Below are 21,165 nucleotides of genomic sequence, written 5' to 3'. Positions count from 1 at the left end.
GGCGTTGGTGGGTAAACCCACAATGAAGATGATGAGGCACTTTTCACACTCACACCCTGTTTATTCTCTGCCAGCACATGGAATCCATACAAGCTCCAGGATTCTTGATTGTCTGAGAGTGACAGAAGGATAAATGAGGTCTTACACAGGGATGTATATGTAGAGTTACTGCTACTCACATTGAAACATGGTGAACATAAAAAATAAAAGAGTTAAGAATAATGGCAAGGTAAGTTAATTCATTCATTGCCTGTAGCTGCTTATCCAGTTCAGGATTGCGGTGGGTCCAGAGTAGGGTGACCAGACGTCCTCTTTTCGTCACCTAAAAAATGCGTCCAGCAGGGATTCCAAAACTGTCCGGGATTTTGCCGTCCAAAGTCTTCCCCCTGTTCCAATTCTTACAAAAAGCCCTTATCCCTTTCTTGAAATGTGCACGTCGATGACGTATGACGACGTTATTTTAGGTGAGCCAAAAGGGCGCGCCTGGATCAAGTGTTCAAGGGGTCGGAGCTCAGAGCGGAAATGGGACACACTTCGCCGCGCGCAGCTTCTTGTGCTTACATTAATTTCAGCCGAGCTCCACAAGTGTGTTGAAAGTTGTTAAGGTAATTTTTCATAGTCTCTTCGTATTTGGAAACGTTTCTGTATCACACGAGCCTTTCACTTTCAGCTCTACATTAAAAAAAACTGAAAGTCCTGACTTCTGTCCCTATATGAACAAATGGAGTTCAAAAGGATTGGCTTTCAGGACCAGCAGGTGGAGCTCATTATCTTATTTTAAAACGCCGCCGGTTTGGCTTTGGAACGGCGTAAAATGAAACGTCAGGTTTAACATTCAAATCCTTTGTTATTTCTAATCTCATCCTAATGAGATTTGAGATATCATAAGCAAAATGAACATGTAGTGGCTGATCAGTGCTGATTCCACACGTACCAAGACAACACACTTGTTATTTAACTTGAACAACTAATCTTATTAACTAATCTTAACTATGTTTACACAATGATTCTGCTATCGTTTTACTATAGCTTATGATCTTTGTAGAACTTATGGTAACTATACAAAGATTCAGTCATGTTTTTACTGTAGTTTATATTATGTAAAGTTGAAATTGGCCGTGTCTGAAACAGTGCCCTATTCACTATATATATTGCTCTATTTTTGGTCCTGCCATTTTGTAGTACTGTCTGAAAGCATACACAGATTTAAGATATTGTACAAATGGTGTAACCTAGCAGATAGTGGATGTAAGTATCCTATACGTCATATTCATTTTGTTCAAATATAGTCTTATAGTACCTTTCACAGTGGATGTTTTGCAAATCATTATATATATATATATATATATATATATATATATATATATATATATATATAAATAAACATACATATACTATGGCAAGCCAAACAGGAAATGAACTTTGATATATATAGAATGAACGCTGATATATATAGAATGAACTTTGATATATATAGAATGAACGCTGATATATATAGAATGAACTTTGATATATATAGAATGAACTTTGATATATATAGAATGAAAGTTGATATATATAGAATGAACTTTGATATATATAGAATGAACACTGATATATATAGAATGAACTTTTATATATATAGAATGAACGCTGATATATATAGAATGAACTTTGATATATATAGAATGAACGCTGATATATATAGAATGAAAGTTGATATATATAGAATGAACTTTGATATATATAGAATGAACACTGATATATATAGAATGAACTTTGATATATATAGAATGAAAGTTGATATATATAGAATGAACTTTGATATATATAGAATGAACACTGATATATATAGAATGAACTTTTATATATATAGAATGAACGCTGATATATATAGAATGAACGCTGATATATATAGAATGAACTTTGATATATATAGAATGAACACTGATATATATAGAATGAACTTTGATATATATAGAATGAACGCTGATATATATATAGAATGAAAGTTGATATATATAGAATGAACGCTGATATATATAGAATGAACTTTGATATATATAGAATGAATGCTGATATATATAGAATGAACTTTGATATATATAGAATGAACGCTGATATATATAGAATGAATGCTGATATATATAGAATGAACTTTGATATATATAGAATGAACGCTGATATATATAGAATGAACTTTTATATATATAGAATGAATGCTGATATATATAGAATGAACTTTGATATATATAGAATGAACGCTGATATATATAGAATGAACTTTGATATATATAGAATGAACTTTGATATATATAGAATGAAAGTTGATATATATAGAATGAACTTTGATATATATATAGAATGAAAGTTGATATATATATAGAATGAACTTTGATATATATAGAATGAACACTGATATATATAGAATGAACTTTTATATATATATAGAATGAACGCTGATATATATAGAATGAAAGTTGATATATATAGAATGAACGCTGATATATATAGAATGAACTTTGATATATATAGAATGAACGCTGATATATATAGAATGAACTTTGATATATATAGAATGAACGCTGATATATATAGAATGAATGCTGATATATATAGAATGAACTTTGATATATATAGAATGAACGCTGATATATATAGAATGAACTTTTATATATATAGAATGAACGCTGATATATATAGAATGAACTTTGATATATATAGAATGAACGCTGATATATATAGAATGAACTTTGATATATATAGAATGAACTTTGATATATATAGAATGAAAGTTGATATATATAGAATGAACGCTGATATATATAGAATGAACTTTGATATATATAGAATGAAAGTTGATATATATATAATGAACGCTGATATATATAGAATGAAAGTTGATATATATAGAATGAACGCTGATATATATAGAATGAACTTTGATATATATAGAATGAAAGTTGATATATATATAATGAACGCTGATATATATAGAATGAAAGTTGATATATATAGAATGAACGCTGATATATATAGAATGAAAGTTGATATATATAGAATGAACTTTTATATATATAGAATGAACGCTGATATATATAGAATGAACGCTGATATATATAGAATGAACGCTGATATATATAGAATGAACTTTGATATATATAGAATGAACACTGATATATATAGAATGAATGCTGATATATATAGAATGAATGCTGATATATATAGAATGAACGCTGATATATATAGAATGAACGCTGATATATGTAGAATGAACGCTGACATACAGGGGTTGGACAATGAAACTAAAACACCTGGTTTTAGACAACAATAATGTATTAGTGTGGTGTAGGGCCTCCTTTTGCGGCCAATACAGTGTCAATTCATCTTGGGCATGACATAGTCCTGCACAGTGGTCAGAGGGATTTTAAGCCATTCTTCTTGCAGGATAGTGGCCAGGTCACTACGTGATGCTGGTGGAGGAAAACGTTTCCTGATTCGCTCCTCCAAAACACCCCAAAGTGGCTCAATAATATTTATATCTGGTGACTGTGCAGGCCATGGGAGATGTTCAACTTCACTTTTGTGTTCAACAAACCAATCTTTCACCAGTCTTGCTGTGTGTATTCGTGCATTGTCATCCTGATACACGGCACCGCCTTCAGGACACAATGTTTGAACCATTGAATGCACATGGTCCTCCAGAATGGTTCGGAAGTCCTTGGCCATGATAATTCTATATATATCAGCGTTCATTCTATATCCCCCATACTCAAATAGCGGCCTCCTGCCCTTTTTAGGCCCATTGGGCATCTATTTCTGGCACGAGAGCTGTTTTGAAAAGTTTTTTTTTTTTATTATGATTTTTTTTTTCAATCGCGCTGTCCGCACTTATTTTGAAATCGCGCACCGCGAGGCTGATGATTGCCTCCATGGCAACAATAAACAGATAGCAGTAAAGCCTTCGGAAACGAGACAGTCAATGTTCATTCTATATATATCAAAGTTCATTCTATATATATCAGCGTTCATTTTGTATATATATATAAAAGTTCATTCTATATATATCAATGTTCATTCTATATATATCAGCGTTCATTCTATATATATCAGTGTTCATTCTATATATATCAATGTTCATTCTATATATATCAGCGTTCATTCTATATATATCAAAGTTCATTCTATATATATCAGTGTTCATTCTATATATATATCAGTGTTCATTCTATATATATCAAAGTTCATTCTATATATATCAGTGTTCATTCTATATATATATCAGTGTTCATTCTATATATATCAAAGTTCATTCTATATATATCAGTGTTCATTCTATATATATCAGCGTTCATTCTATATATATAAAAGTTCATTCTATATATATCAATGTTCATTCTATATATATCAGCGTTCATTCTATATATATCAGTGTTCATTCTATATATATCAATGTTCATTCTATATATATCAGCGTTCATTCTATATATATCAAAGTTCATTCTATATATATCAGTGTTCATTCTATATATATATCAGTGTTCATTCTATATATATCAAAGTTCATTCTATATATATCAGTGTTCATTCTATATATATATCAGTGTTCATTCTATATATATCAAAGTTCATTCTATATATATCAGTGTTCATTCTATATATATCAGTGTTCATTCTATATATATCAAAGTTCATTCTATATATATCAGTGTTCATTCTATATATATCAGCGTTCATTCTATATATATCAGCGTTCATTCTATATATATCAAAGTTCATTCTATATATATCAGCGTTCATTCTATATATATCAGCTTTCATTCTATATATATCAAAGTTCATTCTATATATATCAAAGTTCATTCTATATATATCAACTTTCATTCTATATATATCAAAGTTCATTCTATATATATCAGTGTTCATTCTATATATATCAGTGTTCATTCTATATATATCAAAGTTCATTCTATATATATCAGTGTTCATTCTATATATATATCAGTGTTCATTCTATATATATCAAAGTTCATTCTATATATATCAGTGTTCATTCTATATATATCAGTGTTCATTCTATATATATATCAGTGTTCATTCTATATATATCAAAGTTCATTCTATATATATCAGTGTTCATTCTATATATATATCAGTGTTCATTCTATATATATCAGCGTTCATTCTATATATATCAGCTTTCATTCTATATATATCAAAGTTCATTCTATATATATCAAAGTTCATTCTATATATATCAACTTTCATTCTATATATATCAAAGTTCATTCTATATATATCAGTGTTCATTCTATATATATCAGCGTTCATTCTATATATATCAGCGTTCATTCTATATATATCAGTGTTCATTCTATATATATCAAAGTTCATTCTATATATATCAGTGTTCATTCTATATATATCAGCGTTCATTCTATATATATCAGCTTTCATTCTATATATATCAGCGTTCATTCTATATATATCAAAGTTCATTCTATATATATCAAAGTTCATTCTATATATATCAACTTTCATTCTATATATATCAAAGTTCATTCTATATATATATCAGCGTTCATTTTATATATATCAAAGTTCATTCTATATATATCAGCGTTCATTCTATATATATCAGCGTTCATTCTATATATATCAAAGTTCATTCTATATATATCAGCGTTCATTCTATATATATCAAAGTTCATTCTATATATATCAGCGTTCATTCTATATATATATCAAAGTTCATTCTATATATATCAAAGTTCATTAAATATTTCCTGTTTGGCTTGCCATAATATACATCCATCCATCCATCCATTATCTGTAACCGCTTATCCAATTTAGGGTCGCGGGGGGTCCAGAGCCTACCTGGAATCATCGGGCGCAAGGCGGGAATACACCCTGGAGGGGACGCCAGTCCTTCACAGGGCAACACAGACACACACACATTCACTCACACACTCACACCTATGGACACTTTCGAGTCGCCAATCCACCTGCAACGTGTGTTTTTGGACTGTAGGAGGAAACCGGAGCCATAATATACATACATATACATATATATATATACAAACTGGATTCCCAAAAAGTTGGGGCACTAAACAAATTGTGAATAAAAACTGAATGCAATGATGTGGAGATGGCAAATGTCAATTTTTTATTCGTAATAGAACATAGATGACAGATCAAAAGTTTAATCTGAGAAAATGTAACATTTTAAAGGAAAAATATGTTGATTCAAAATTTCACAGTGTCAACAAATCCCAAAAATGTTGCAATAAATGGCTGGAAAAAGGAAATTGAGCATATAACAAATAGCTGGAAGACCAATTAAGACTAATTAGGTCAATTGACAACATGATTGGGTATAAAACCACCTTCTCAGAGTGTCAGTGTCTCTCTGAAGCCAAGATGGTAAGAGGATCACCAATTCCACCATTGTTGCGCAGAAAGATAGTGCAGCAATACCAGAATGGTGTTACCCAGCGTAAAATAGCAAAGACTTTTAAGTTATCATCATCAGCCGTGCATAACATCATCAAAAGATTCAGAGAATCTGGAACAATTGCTGTGCGTAAGGGTCAAGGCTGTAAAACTCTACTGGATGCTCGTGATCTCCGGGCCCTTAAACGTCACTACACCTCAAACAGGAATGCCACTGTCAAAGAAATAACAGAATGGGCTCAGGAAAACTTCCAGAAAGCATTGCCAGTGAACACAATCCACCGTGCCATCCGCCGTTGCCAGCTGAAACTCTACAGTGCAAAGAGGAAGCCATTTCTAAGCAAGCTCCACAAGCTCATACGTTTGCACTGGGCCAGGGGTCTTTTAAAATGGAGTGTGGCAAAATGGAAGACTGTTCTGTGGTCAGATGAGTCACGATTTGAAGTTCTTTATGGAACACTGGGACGCGATGTCATCCGGACCAGAGAAGACAAGGATAACCCAAGTTGTTATCAACGCTCAGTTCAGAAGCCTGCATCACTGATGGTATGGGGTTGCATGAGTGCTTGTGGCATGGGCAGCTTGCATGTCTGGAAAGGCACCATCAATGCAAAGAACTATGTTCAGGTTCTAGAACAACATATGCTCCCATCTAGATGTCATCTCTTTCAGGGAAGACCCTGCATTTTTCAACAAGATAATGCCAGACCACATTCTGCAGCAATCACAACATCATGGCTACGTAGGAGAAGGATCCGGGTACTGAAATGGCCAGCCTGCAGTCCAGATCTTTCACCTATAGAGAACATTTGGCGCATCATAAAGAGGAAGGTGCGACAAAGAAGGCCCAAGACGATTGAACAGTTAGAGGCCTGTATTAGACATGAATGGGAGAGCATACGTATTTCTAAACTTGAGAAACTGTTCTCCTCTGTCCCCAGACGTCTGTTGAGTGTTGTAAGAAGAAGGGGGGATGCCACACAGTGGTAAAAAATGGCCTTGTCCCAACTTTTTTGGGATTTGTTGACACCATGAAACTTTGAAACAACATATTTTTCCCTTAAAATGATACATTCTCTCAGTTTAAACTTTTGATCTGTGATTTGTGTTCTATTCTGAATAAAATATTAGATGTTGGCACTTCCACATCGTTGCATTCAGTTTTTATTCTCAATTTGTTTAGTGTCCCAACATGTTTGGAATCCGGTTTGTGTATATATATATATATATATATATATATATATATATATATATATATATATACATTGAATGATCACTGGATATAACTATATCTTATCAGCTTCAAGACCATATAGGACTTTGTAGTAGTTCTAAAATCACAGACAGTAGTCCATCAGTTTCTCTGCATATTTTCTCATCCCGATTTCGCACTGTTCTTAAATGGTCAGGACCCCCACAGAGCAGGTATGACGTGGTGGTGGATCATTCTCAGCGCTGCAGTGACACTGACATGGTATTAATGTGTTAGTGTGTGTTGGGCAGGTACAAGTGGCTAAGACACAGCATAAAATGGACAATGAATGTAGACATAATGTAGATGTTCCTAATCTAGTGATAGTTCAAACACGGTGGGGTGATTGGAATGACCTCTTCAGAGCAAGAGGAAGAAAAACCCAAGACCCAAAAGAGAAATCAAGACCCAAAATAGGAAGCCATTCTCTTCTGGTCCTTAACCAGGCATTCAGTAATGTACAGTACTCTTGCTGTGAGGAGCAGACAGAGTAAGATATTCTCCTTTAGTGAAAGTAGAAATCAGCAGTGACAATATTCTTCTTTATTCTTTCTTTTTCTCTCAATTGTAAAGTATCCCTGGGTATGTGAAATATAAGTGTAATTTATTATTATTATTATTACTACTTCACTCACTGTCCAGTTACTGTTAATTAAAAGAGAAGCAATATATATCTATATATATATATATATATATATATATATATATATATATATATATATATATATATATATATATATAAGGAAATCTACTTAAATCTCTACAAAACAAATACAAGACTATATTTTTGTCCAAAATACTAAAATGCAAGTTAAAAAATCTTTAAAATTTATATTTTTACATTTGGAATAATAAACTCCATCCAGAATGATTGAGCACTGAGTTGGTCGGATCTTCTCAGACAGTGATTGGACATTGGAGTTTAAATGGATTGGCTTTCATTGCCGGCAGGTGGAGCTCATTATCAGTATTCCTCCTATTTCCGACCGTCCTAATTCCGGCCACTGTCGTATATGGTGCAATTCTGCTCTCTCTCTCTCTATCAGAGAGATATTATCTTTAACAGTGTTGTAATTCTTTGTGTGCAAAACTGCATGAAAAACACAACACATTTCCATTTCGCGACAGATATTTCCCTCAGTGTAAAAGTTAGCTTACCGGTTAGCTTCCTTTTCTCGGAGAGGAAAATCTACCGCCACAGTAATCCTTACATGTAGAGTACAGATACCAACACAGGAAAAAACTTAATTTCATTTTGAATCTCTCGTTTGACTGACACAAGCAGGGGAGGTGGCCGAAGTTTGGGGACGCCAATAATCTTAGCATTATTGGCACCAACTTAAATAAAAACGTCTTTATATAAAGACATATATACTGTCAAAGTCAAGCAAGTCTTGGACATTAATCTACACATATTTGATTCCTGAAAAATGTTGATTTGAGTGAGTAAAGTACTTTTATTTATTTATAGTTAGCTAAGATTTCCAATATTGTGATTAAAGTGGCTGGAAGTTGTGGTAATTACGCTATCTTATTTTAAAACGCCACTTTTAACGCCATTGGTTTGGCTTTGGAACGGCGTAAAATACGGCATCCTGGGAGTTCAAAACTGCGTTTTTTTATGGCTTCATGAAAATTGGTATTTTAACGGCCTAAACGGCGGCGGTATTTATACATTCATGACATAATTAATGGCGCTACGCCGGGAGAAACGCCGTATTTTTCTGCGTTTTATAAAGTAAACGTGTCTTTTAGATGCCTTTTTTTGACCCTCTTGGCACTCCATAGAAATATCCGAGCGCGCAGAAACCTTCTTCCTCGCTCAAAACATCCACGCACGCGCGCATGCAGAATTAAGGCACAAACATAACGCCATAATTTTGTTTTATTCTCATCCCTCCCCCAATTCCTCCATTAGATCTATAGTAAGTTCACTTCTCTCTCTCTCTCTCTCTCTCTCTCATTTAAATTGAATTCACTATCATTTGAAACCCTGGTCCACCCCAGCCACCATAGCATAGCGTATGGCTATCAGCAATTTTTTATATCAGTTAAATAATAGGGTCATTCCTGGGATTCGCTGCCATTTGGACCTCAAAACTGTTTGGAAATCAAACATGGTTTTTATTATTTTTTTCATGGTTTATTATGAATGGGAGATGTTAAACCTTTTAAAACTAATTTTGGTCAAGCTCAGGCATATAATCTGTAACATTTTAATGAAGTCTCTGTCCCAGATTCGAAGACTTATGATTGAAATGTTGTGCAAAACAGACATTATCCGAGAGCTAATATGTCCCTTTTTAACTTTTTTTTTTTTTCGGTTTATTATTCTGAAAAAATTACAAATAAAATATACATTTGTTCCATCTTAATTAAATTATAGACCGAAAACTTATATATAACAGGGTGGACATGGTTAAGTGCAACTAGTGCAAACATAAAACAGTGCACACACATTAAAGTGCAAAAGACATAAAACATAAAACAATACACAACATTAAGTGCAACTAGTGCAAAGCTAGTGCAAGCATAAACATTAAAGTCCTAAAGACATGGTTAAGAAAATACAAAACAATATCCATACAAAACAAGACAGTGCAAAACCATAAGTAATAAGTAAACCATGTGTGTGTGTGTGTGTGTGGGTGCGCTTCTTCAGTCCAGATAATAAATGATGTAATTAAAAGTTATTTTAAAATTTTGTTTAGGGATTTTTTTATCACATAAAATTTGTAAATGAGATCGACTTTTAAGAGCTCCTATACTGGTTAAAAAATATATGATAAATGGCAAGAAATGGGAATCGAAAATTTTAAAAGGACCAGTATAAGTCACTACATGAACAATGAAATCGCAAGACAGCTTAGTAACATGGCGTCCACAAGGGGGAGATGTTGCACAATTAAAGCCTGTGGATAATCAGCCAAAATTCAAAAATGCTGACGAAATGAATTTACCTGCATCAAACGTACACAATGCAACTAATGTTGAGACAAAATATGACATCAGAGGAACAGATACCACCATGAACGTACCCGACCAGTCATATACTTCACAGCATATTCCAGTGGCCAGCATACCACCTCCAGCAGAGCCTGTGTCACAATATTTGGCACGACGAGACCTCGTCATTTCAGGTCTGTACCACTTTGATGATAAGCCTGAAAATTATCGTGCGTGGTATTCCTCATTCACAAATGCAGTTAGCGAAGTTCAACTCACAGCAACTCAGGAATTAGACCTCATGACTAAATGGCTGGGAAAGGAATCTAGGGAACATGTGAAACGCATACGTTCAGTGTATGTCACCAATGCCAATCTAGCTTTACGTAAAGCAAGGGAGAGGCTATGCGAGTACTATGCTGCACCAGAAATCATTGAAAAGTTATTGTTTCAGAAGTTGGACAACTTTCCAAGGATTTCAGCCAAAGATTATTCTAAATTACGTGAACTGGGAGATTTGCTTATGGAGATACGAGGCGCCAAAGAAGATGGTTACCTTACTGGCCTGTCGTATCTGGACACTTCCCGCGGAATTGGACCAATTGTAGAAAAACTTCCTTTCTGGTTCCAGGAGAAGTGGGTGTCCTCAGGGTCAGCGTACAAAGAAATGAACCATGGTCGCTTCCCCCCCTTTGAGTATTTCTGCGAGTTTGTGTGCCATGAAGCAAAGAAGCGTAATGACCCCAGCTTTATTCATGAAGGAATCACTTCATCATCTATAAAAACTGTTAAAACCGTTGTGAAGAATTTCAATGCTAACCAACCTGTCTCAGTGCACAAAACCAGTGTAGCTTTAGCTGATGATGACCTTAATAGGAACTGTCCATTACATAATAAACCACACCCTCTCAAAAAATGCAGGACATTCAGAAACAAATCTCTACCAGACAGAAAGGCCTTTCTCAAGGAGAAAGGTATGTGTTTCAAATGTTGTTCTTCAGTCTCCCACCTAGCAAAAGATTGCAGGTTCACCGTAAAGTGTTCGGAGTGTGACAGCACTTATCACGATGCGGCCATGCATCCAGGTCCACCGTCTCAATCCATCAGAGCTCCTTCACCACCACAAGAGGAGTGGAGGGAGAATTTTCTAAGAACAAGCTGCACAGAAGTTTGCGGTACAGAACAGTAGAATCGCTCATGCTCAAAGATCAGCCTGGCAAGGCTATACACCAAGGGTTCTAGGGACACAGCGATTAAAGCCTATGTAATTCTAAATGACCAGAGCAATCGTTCATTAGCCCGACCAGAATTTTTTGAGCTATTCAATGTGGAGAGTAAACCATTCTTCTACCATCTCAGAACTTGTTCTGGTATGGTGGAAGTTTCAGGCAGAAAGGCAGATGGATTCTAGATCGAGTCATTGGATGGCAAGGTTCTCATTTCTCTGCCACCACTCATCGAGTGCCATGAAATCCTGAATAATAGATCTGAGATCCCAACACCAAATGCAGTCCTACACCAGCCACACCTCCGTCACCTAGCCAAACATATACCACAACTGGACCCAGGAACAGAAATACTCCTGCTACTAGGAAGAGATGTCCTTAGGGTACATAAGGTTAGGCACCAAGTTAACGGACCACCCAATGCGCCTTTTGCTCAACGGCTTGACCTGGGTAGTTATAGGAGAGGTGTGTTTGCGCAGCGCACACAAACCAACAGTAAATGTGTTCAAAACCAATGTGTTGGGCAGTGGCCGTCATTCAATTTTTCAACCCTGTACGAGCTTTATGCATATCAAGGAGATGCCACCGAGTTTTAACAGGTCTAGCAAAGGAACTGAGAGAATGCTGGGTCAGACGGTATTTAGCCAAACAGAGGCTGACAATAAACCTGCTCCATCATGGGAAGATGTCATTTTCTTAGAGATAATGGATACTGATGTTTACAGAGATAGCAATAATAGTTGGGTGGCACCATTACCATTCAAAGTACCACGCCAGGTTTTACCAAATAATAAAGAACAGGTGGTTACCCGGTTTGCATCCCTCCAACGTACTCTTAAAAGAAAACCTGAAGTGCAGGATCAGTATGTAGGATTCATGGAGAAAATATTTGCCAGTGGACATGCTGAGGTTGCACCGCCCCTAAAAGCAGGTGAGGAATGCTGGTACCTCCCAACATTCGGGGTTTACCATCCTCAAAAACCCAACCAGATAAGGGTAGTTTTCGATTCCAGTGCTCAGTATCTTGGTGTCTCCCTTAATGATGTGCTCCTGAAGGGCCCTGATCTTAATAACTCACTTCTTGGTGTCCTGCTACGTTTTCGGAAAGAGAAGATTGCAATCAGGAAAATCCTGCCGACCATGCGTCAAGATCGTTACCTACATCCCGCTTGGTGCAGTCCTCTTGGTTCACCGGGCCAGCCTTCCTGTATCAACCACCTGGACAAGAAATGCAAACAAATGAGACATTTCAGCTCATTTATCCTGAGGAAGATCCAGAAATTCGTCCACAAATACAAACCTGTGCCACCATCCTCAAAGAACCAACACTAACCATTGGCCGTTTCCAACGCTTCTCCACCTTTACTTGCCTGGTAAAAGGAGTTGCGTTACTTGTCCACATTGCAAGATCTCATAAACACTCAAACCAGAAGACTGAATGCAAAGGCTGGCACAGTTGTAACACACCTCGTACTACAGACGAGATTGTTCAAGCGAGAAATGTTATCCTTAAGGCAACACAACAACTAGCCTTTGAAAAAGAACTGTCAGCGCTAAGAGCCAACAAACCCAAACAATACCCAAAGGCAGCCCCTTGCAGAAACTCAGCCCAGTCCTGGAGGACGACCTTATCTGTGTTGGAGGCAGGCTGGAACACTCTGATCTTGCAGCTGTCGAGAAGAACCTCATAATTCTGTCCAAGGACAACCACATCTCCCTACTTCTCACACAGCATTATCATGAACAGGTGAGACATCAAGGCCGTCACCTAACAGAAGGAGTTGTTAGGGCAGCAGGATTCTGGATCGTGGGAGGCAAGACTTTAATTAATTCAATACTCCACAAATGTGTAACTTGTCGCAAATTACGCAGAAAGTTGAAAGAACAGCGAATGGCGGATCTTCCCTCTGAGCACCTCAAAACCTGCCCTCCCTTTACATATGTAGGACTTGATGTATTTGGGCCCTGGTCTGTCACAACCAGATGCACCAGAGCAGGACAAGCAGAGAGTAAGCGGTGGGCTATCATGTTCAGCTGTATGAGTTCAAGGGCTGTGCATATTGAGGTCATTGATTCTTTGGACACGTCTAGCTGTATAAATGCTCTTAGACGCTTCTTTGCACTCAGAGGCCATGCAAAGCAGCTCCATTCTGATTGTGGGACCAACTTTGTTGGAGCCTGCAAGGAGCTTGGTATGAACCAAACTGTTCAGAGATACATCAGTGAACAGGGATGTAGCTGGAAATTTAACCCACCACATGCCTCTCATATGGGAGGCTCTTGGGAGCACATGATTGGCATTGCCAGAAAAATACTTGATGCAATGCTTCTTCAACAGAAGGTTCGTTTGACTCATGATGTGCTTTGCACGTTAATAGCAGAAGTCACAGCCATCATGAATGCACGTCCACTAATACCTGTGTCAGTGGACCCGGAGAAACCTTCTGTACTCTCACCGTCAATGCTCCTTACACAGAAGAGCGGAGTTCCTCCTCCTCCTGGAGATTTCTTGGACAAGGACCTGTACACAAAGCAGTGGAGACAAGTTCAAGCTCTTGCAAATCAGTTCTGGGCTCGCTGGAGGTGTGAATGCTTGCCTTCCTTGCAACACAGACAAAGGTGGACAACACCACGCCGGAATCTTCAAGTCGGTGACATAGTTCTGCTCAGGGATAAGCAAACCACTCGGAACTGCTGGCCTTGGCCAGAATCACTGCCACATTCCCTGGAAAGGATGGACATGTAAGAAAGGTTGAGGTGAAGACTACTGACCAAGGCAACATAAAAACCTTCCTTAGACCAATCACGGAAATTGTTTTGCTTCTACCCAAAGACTGATCAGAACTTTCAAATTTATAGTGACCTTGCATAGGTGTGTTGCCCTTGAGGCACTTATTTAGTTTCTTCTTTGCCCATTATTAAAATTAATGATTATTTGTTGTTTAGTTTAAAAGTGACCAGAACAATTTTAAAATAATAACCATATAAGAACTTTTAGTTTGACCGCTTTAATTTGGCTCCCACGGCTGGTGATGACGTCACTTCCGGTTCTACTGCGGGGATTAGCCGGGGAAAATAAAACGTGTCAGACATGCACCTCATACTCTGGATGTGTTCCACTTGAAATGAAACATCATAGAGGCAATGCTGTAAGTTCAGCTAGTAATATGTTCATATGTTAAAAACCCTATGTTAAAAAGTGTTAAGAACCGTAAGTTAAAACAAATGGATAAAAGCAGTATATTTGCATGTGTATAGGCTAACAGCCCTATTGGCAGCTATTGTTGGTGCAGGAAAATAATATATGCATTTATGTTTACAACTATGTATAGTGTGGTGTATAATTAAGAGAGTAGACGTTCAATATTTTGTATTGTTTATATTTTACAGTTTTCACCTGAATGTTAATGAGGAAGAGTGACAGTAAATGGTCAATCTTACTATGGCTCAGTCTTCATTGACTCTGGTTTAACTTAGTGTTTAGTCAGATTATGGCACACTGCACGAGAACACTACAAACATATTTAACTAAAGTGTGATTAGAGGATTTATTATTCAGATAAACAAATTGATAACGATCAGATAAATAGGATCTGAACCAAGAGAGGGCAGATCCTTATATTCCTACCAGATTTTCCAGCCTATCAAGAAGCACCAGGTCAAGCAGCACCAGAATAGAGATATAGCCCTTATCGTGTGAAAGGAGTAAGTCATTAGTTACTCTTGTTAGAGCTGTTTCTGTGCTGTGATTTGGTCTAAATCCAGACTGAAAATGTCATGAATGTCATTGTTTTGTAGGTAAGAGCACAACTTCTGTGACACGACTTTTTCTAGAATCTTAGCAATAAAAGGGAGGTTTGATATTGGCCTGTAGTTTGTGAGCACAAGAGGGTCAAGATTGGGTTTTTTAATAATTGGTTTGATTACCGCTAGTTTCAGAGGTGCCCTTCGTGCCCTTCATGCCCTTCGTGCCATTTCGTGTGCCCTTCCGTTATTTACATCTGGATATATGCTGTTACTCCCCCTTTACCCCTACTAATACGGGGAGGAATGTAACAGACCCATTAGTACCATGTTTGTATGTCCTCCAGACTCAGTGAATGGACAAGGATAAGGTGCACCTGGGTTGTACACAACACGGAGTTAAATTGATAAAATTATTTATAAGTAATAAGTTTAAGTATTATAAGTAATTTTATTTTTTGCTAATTTAAAGAGTAAGTGTTATCTCTTCTCTCTCACACACTCAGCTAAATATTAAAGAAAAAAAAAACTGCTAACTACAATTTTCACATTTATATCAACATGGACTTAACTGCACATTACTGCTCCCACTAACAGTAGGCTAACTTTACTGTCCCTTTATTTTTTTGTGCAGTGTTCATTTTGTCGTAAATTGTCTCACATATTTATTGTAAATTGTCTTGCGTCATTGCATATTGTACTGCACGCGTCCACTTTATGTTGTATTGTGTGGTTTATTGTTCTATGTTACACCTTGGTCCTGGAGGAATGTTGTTTTGTTCCAGTGTGCACTGTACTTTATATGGTTGAAATGACAATAACACTTGACTTGAGGGTCAGTCCAGATGACAGTCATTTTTTTGACTATTTTCTACACCCATCTGTTTTCAATACCAAGATCTGCTAGATTTATTAAAAAACACAATTCAGAAGGGGACTGAAATTCCCTATAAATATACTTTAATAGAACAGACTTCCTGTGAACTGCATGATATATCTGTAAGCAGAAATTTGTTGATAGTTAGCAGAGGATGTGTACTTATGTTCACAAACAAGGTTTCTCCCTTTTGAAACAAGAAAAAAACAAAGGCAACCTTATTATTTTATCAGCCGTTGTGTGTATATTAGGCTGTAGGTATCACAGATCTTTGTTGCTTTGTATAATTCTTTTCCTCTTTCACCCTGTTCTTCAAAGCACAGCACCACCACAGATCAGGCAAGATCTGGGTGGTGGATCATTCTCAGCGCTGCAGTGGTGATGGTGTGTTTTTGTGTTGTGCTGGAGTTTTTAAAATCTGTGTCCACTCACTGTGCACTCTGTGAGACACTCCTACCTGGTTGAGCCACCTTACATGTAAAGTCAGAGACAGTAGCTCATCTGTCGCAGCTGTTTGTTTTAATCATCATCTTGTCCTTTATTGGTGAAACTGGACACTGCCCACAGAACTCTTTCGGCTGGATGTTTTTGGTTTGTGGACTATTCTCAATTCAGTAGTGACCTTTACGGGTTTAGAAACTAGCAGCGCTGCTGTATCTGATCCACCTGTTCCAGCACCACACACTCCACCATCACGTCAGTGTCACTGCAGCACTGTGAACAATCCACCACCAACTCATACCTGCTCTGAGGGGGACCTGACCATTGAGGATCAGAGAGAAAGGGAGCTAATAAAGTATGCAGAGCAACAGATGGACTACAGTCTGTAATTGTAGAAATACAAAAGGCTCCCGTGCGGCCAGTGAAGCTGAGAGAGTGTACAGTAATTGAATAAACTAGGTGGTCATAATATTCTGATATGACTGTGTATAAACATGCACTGTAATCAGCATTGGGCCTTGGGTCAGTTTCACATACAGTTTTGTTGCACATTTAGTTGCAGATTTGTAATAGATTGAGCCCAATAAAAAAATTCTAGGAGTGTATTTAGAAACGGACCATGTTTTCTGGCCTACTTAAAGCTCCAAGCTGGGGACATCACACTATGAACATATTTTTAGTTTAAAATCAAACCTGTCTGAAAAAGTCTGGTCATTGTGCCATTGGAGCAGAAGGTTAAAGATAAACTTGTATATTTTCCCACTGTCAGATCATGACTGTTTCATAAGCAAGAATATTATAATAAATAAATAATTGTCAGCAACAGATGTGCACACTTTCAGGTGACATTTATATCAAACTCTAACACTGAATACAACATTGATGGTAATGAGCATGTTATATATTACAAAAGTAACATCTATATTTACATATACGCTTAGTTATTCACCTCAATTTAAATACAGTTCTACACATTCCTGTATGAACAGTGTAAACAGATTGAGCTGCAGTAGGATAAAATTCCATAATCAGTAGTTTATCTTTTCTTTCTCCTTTGTGAACTGCTCTTCATTTCCTTTTTACTGGAGTTTCCTTACTCTGTCTTGTTAGTCCTCCGGATTTTCCTCCAGTCTGACCCACTGCACTTCTCTGTCTCTGTTCACCCGTTGGCTCATAATCCAAATGTCCTCTTCTCTATCCCTCTGCACCCGGGGTTGCATATCCCGAAAGCATATTACTTATGTTGTTTGCTGCTCAGTTATGAATATCAAAGGAAGTGACTGATGTCTGAACCTTGAAATGTTGTAGCAATGTGTTACAGCTATGATCTCCAGGGTAAGAGCTACTTATTAAAATAATCTTTGGTGTTAGAGGAAAGGGTCTGTGGTAAGATGTGTGGTACGAAAACAAAATGTGTTTTCTATTTACTGTAAGTACCATAAACATTGTTTAACACGTCTGTGTAGAGTGTAAACAGCAGATATCAGTGACTATATATTTATATTGTGTTACGTTTACTTACTTAATTGTGCATCCTGATGTTTTCAGCAGGTCTGAGAGTGCTGTCACTGACTCTCCTAGTGTATTCTCATGGAGATCCAGCTCTCTCAGGTGTGAAAGGTTTGAAGTTAGTGCTGAAGTCAGAGCAGTAGTATCTGCTATATTGCATTTCTTCAGCCTGCAAAGAGACATTTCATGAATCCAGAAAAATATATAAATCATTCAAGATCAGCTTAGCCCAAGCCTTCAGTGTTTGTGTGTTGTAACATTTATACTTGACAGAGCATGATAAAAGCTCTGATGTGTAAGTTATTTTACCTGATGTTGGAGTTACTTACAGTAGTTTCTGGAGTTTACACTCAGGACTCTTAATGAAAGTACAGAGCTGTTTCAGGCCTGAATCTCCTAGTTTATTCTCACTCAGATCCAGCTCTCTTAGGGGTGAGGGATTTATACACAGAGCTGAGGTCAAATCAGCACAGGATTCCACTATTGAACTGTTTACTAGGCTGCAGAGAGTGAGGAATAAAACAGAGGGATTAGAAAAACAAAACTAAATATGGTGTATGAGATAAAAAAAAGCATGTACTATAGCATGTAAAATAACAGTGAATATTATCAAATAAATAATAAAATTCCACAAAAATGAATGGCCTTTTCTTATTTAAATAACACAGTAAGCATAGTTTGAAGTAATGTGGACTATTGTAAATATTCTAAATTAACATCTTAATGAATGATTGAGTAATTAACATTAATATGAATATACAATATTTTATATTCTGCTACATTATCTGTTCCATACCAGCATTAACCTACTGACTGATTTAGACCTGCTCCTCTAGAACACAAGAGAGTATTACTCACTTCAGTTTCTCCAGTTTACTGAGAGGATTCTTCAGTAAATTGCAGAGCTTTCAGTCCTAACATGTCTAGTTTATTCTTGTTCAGATCCAGCTCTCTCAGTTGTGAGGGGTTTAAATTCAGTGCAGAAACCAGAGCTGCACAGTCTTCAGTTTTAATACTGTCTGATTTATACAGCCTAAAGAGGGCAAATAAAAAGAGAGGACATCAGGAATGCTGCAATGTAAAATGACTCAAACATATTCTTAAAATAATGACTCACAACTCAAGTCTTCTGCGCATTGACCCAAGGCGACCAGAACCATGGGGGGGAGCTGTTATGCTTTGTCTCTCTGTCCTTTTGATTAATGTCCTTGTCTTGTGCTTTGTCTTGTTCTATTCCCCCCATGTGCTCTGTGTTTATATCAACCATGTGCTTGTGACTCCTCATGTGATCTCTTGCTACACCCCCTTCTGTCATGTGACTGATGTTCATAGGTGTTTCTCCTGATCTCTTGTCACTTCTCTCGTTTGTGTCACATGACTGTTCACAGGTGTCTCTCTCTGTGTGTATAAAAGCCCTGTTCCTTTATCTTGTCTGTCATTATTGGTGTAGCTTAGTTTTGATCTGTTTCTTGCTTTTGTTTATTATCTGCCTTAGTCTTGTGTTAGTTTCTAGGTTCTCCTCTGTCTCTGTTTAGTCCTTAGTTCTTTATCTCTGTTTAGTATTAGTTTAGTCTGATTTGTCACTGTGTATGTTATTAAACCCTGCCTCGTACCTGCATCCACCTTTTCCTCCCTTTAATCCCACACCCCAGCCCTGACACGTGACACATTTGACCCCTCACTTTTGGATCTGTTTATGTGGGTCATTAGGAAAAGAAAAAAATCCCTTGAGCCGCTCCTAGCACTGGCCTATAGACACAAACATGATTCTGAGGCATTTAAAATGTGGATTTCAGTTTGGGGGCAGGACATTGGAGGAACATTTCTAAAACTGCATCAGCGACAGGACGGCCACGGCTCACACTAATCTCAATTGTGATAAATGTGGAGCACAAACACGGTCACAGTTTATGTTTAGACTCGTTATATTTGCTAAATGTCTGGTCTGGAGCATTTCTTACTGCTGCTAGGTGACAGTTTACAGGTTGAAATCTGAATGGCTTATATCATTTTAAGGTGAGAAATGGCAGGTAAAAACACTTTTATCATGCATTGGTCCATGTTGAGATTTTGTGCACTTTTGCTTCCATATTTTTTAAAATGTTCAAAATACACATTCAGGTGTTTATTTACACATTCAAGTGTTTATTTTCCGGAATGCTGTTAGCTTGTGCCCGTAGTTTTCTCCTAAATTTACAAAGGGTGAAAAGTGAACAGTGCAGCACTGTGACTGTCATCTGCAATCTCTTGCTCACTCCTGGAGGGTTATCAGACCCAAATTTTGCAATGTCTTTGTATTAGCAACAAATCGTGAAAGAGGAAAGGAGGGTTTAAACCTAAGCATGAAATCTCATTGGCTGGTATTGATTTCTGACATGATTCATTCAGATTTGACACATGGCCTGCTCTAGCATTAAGTGCCTTCATTAACCCCGTCAGCTCCGGTACATATATGTTAATGAGATTAATTATTTAACCACCAGGTTTTATCAATTAACCAAAGATGAAATGTCTTTTTAGACACTGATTATAATGTGGTGTGCGCCTTAACCTCTGAAATGACTAAATTCACATTCTCAGGTCTGACCTTATTTTTTACCTCAACATTTTCAGTTCTCTGACACTTTCAGTGTGAAAAAATAAAGATGACACTGTAGCTCTTCCTCTGTCTGTGTTAAAAAAGATTATTAATGATTAATAATGTGTGTTTACAATCTAATAAATAATAATGTAATAAA

The sequence above is a fragment of the Hoplias malabaricus genome, chromosome 15 (assembly GCF_029633855.1).
Source record: "Hoplias malabaricus isolate fHopMal1 chromosome 15, fHopMal1.hap1, whole genome shotgun sequence".
Classification (NCBI taxonomy): Eukaryota; Metazoa; Chordata; class Actinopteri; order Characiformes; family Erythrinidae; genus Hoplias; species Hoplias malabaricus.
Note: the sequence above shows the minus strand (reverse complement) of the source record.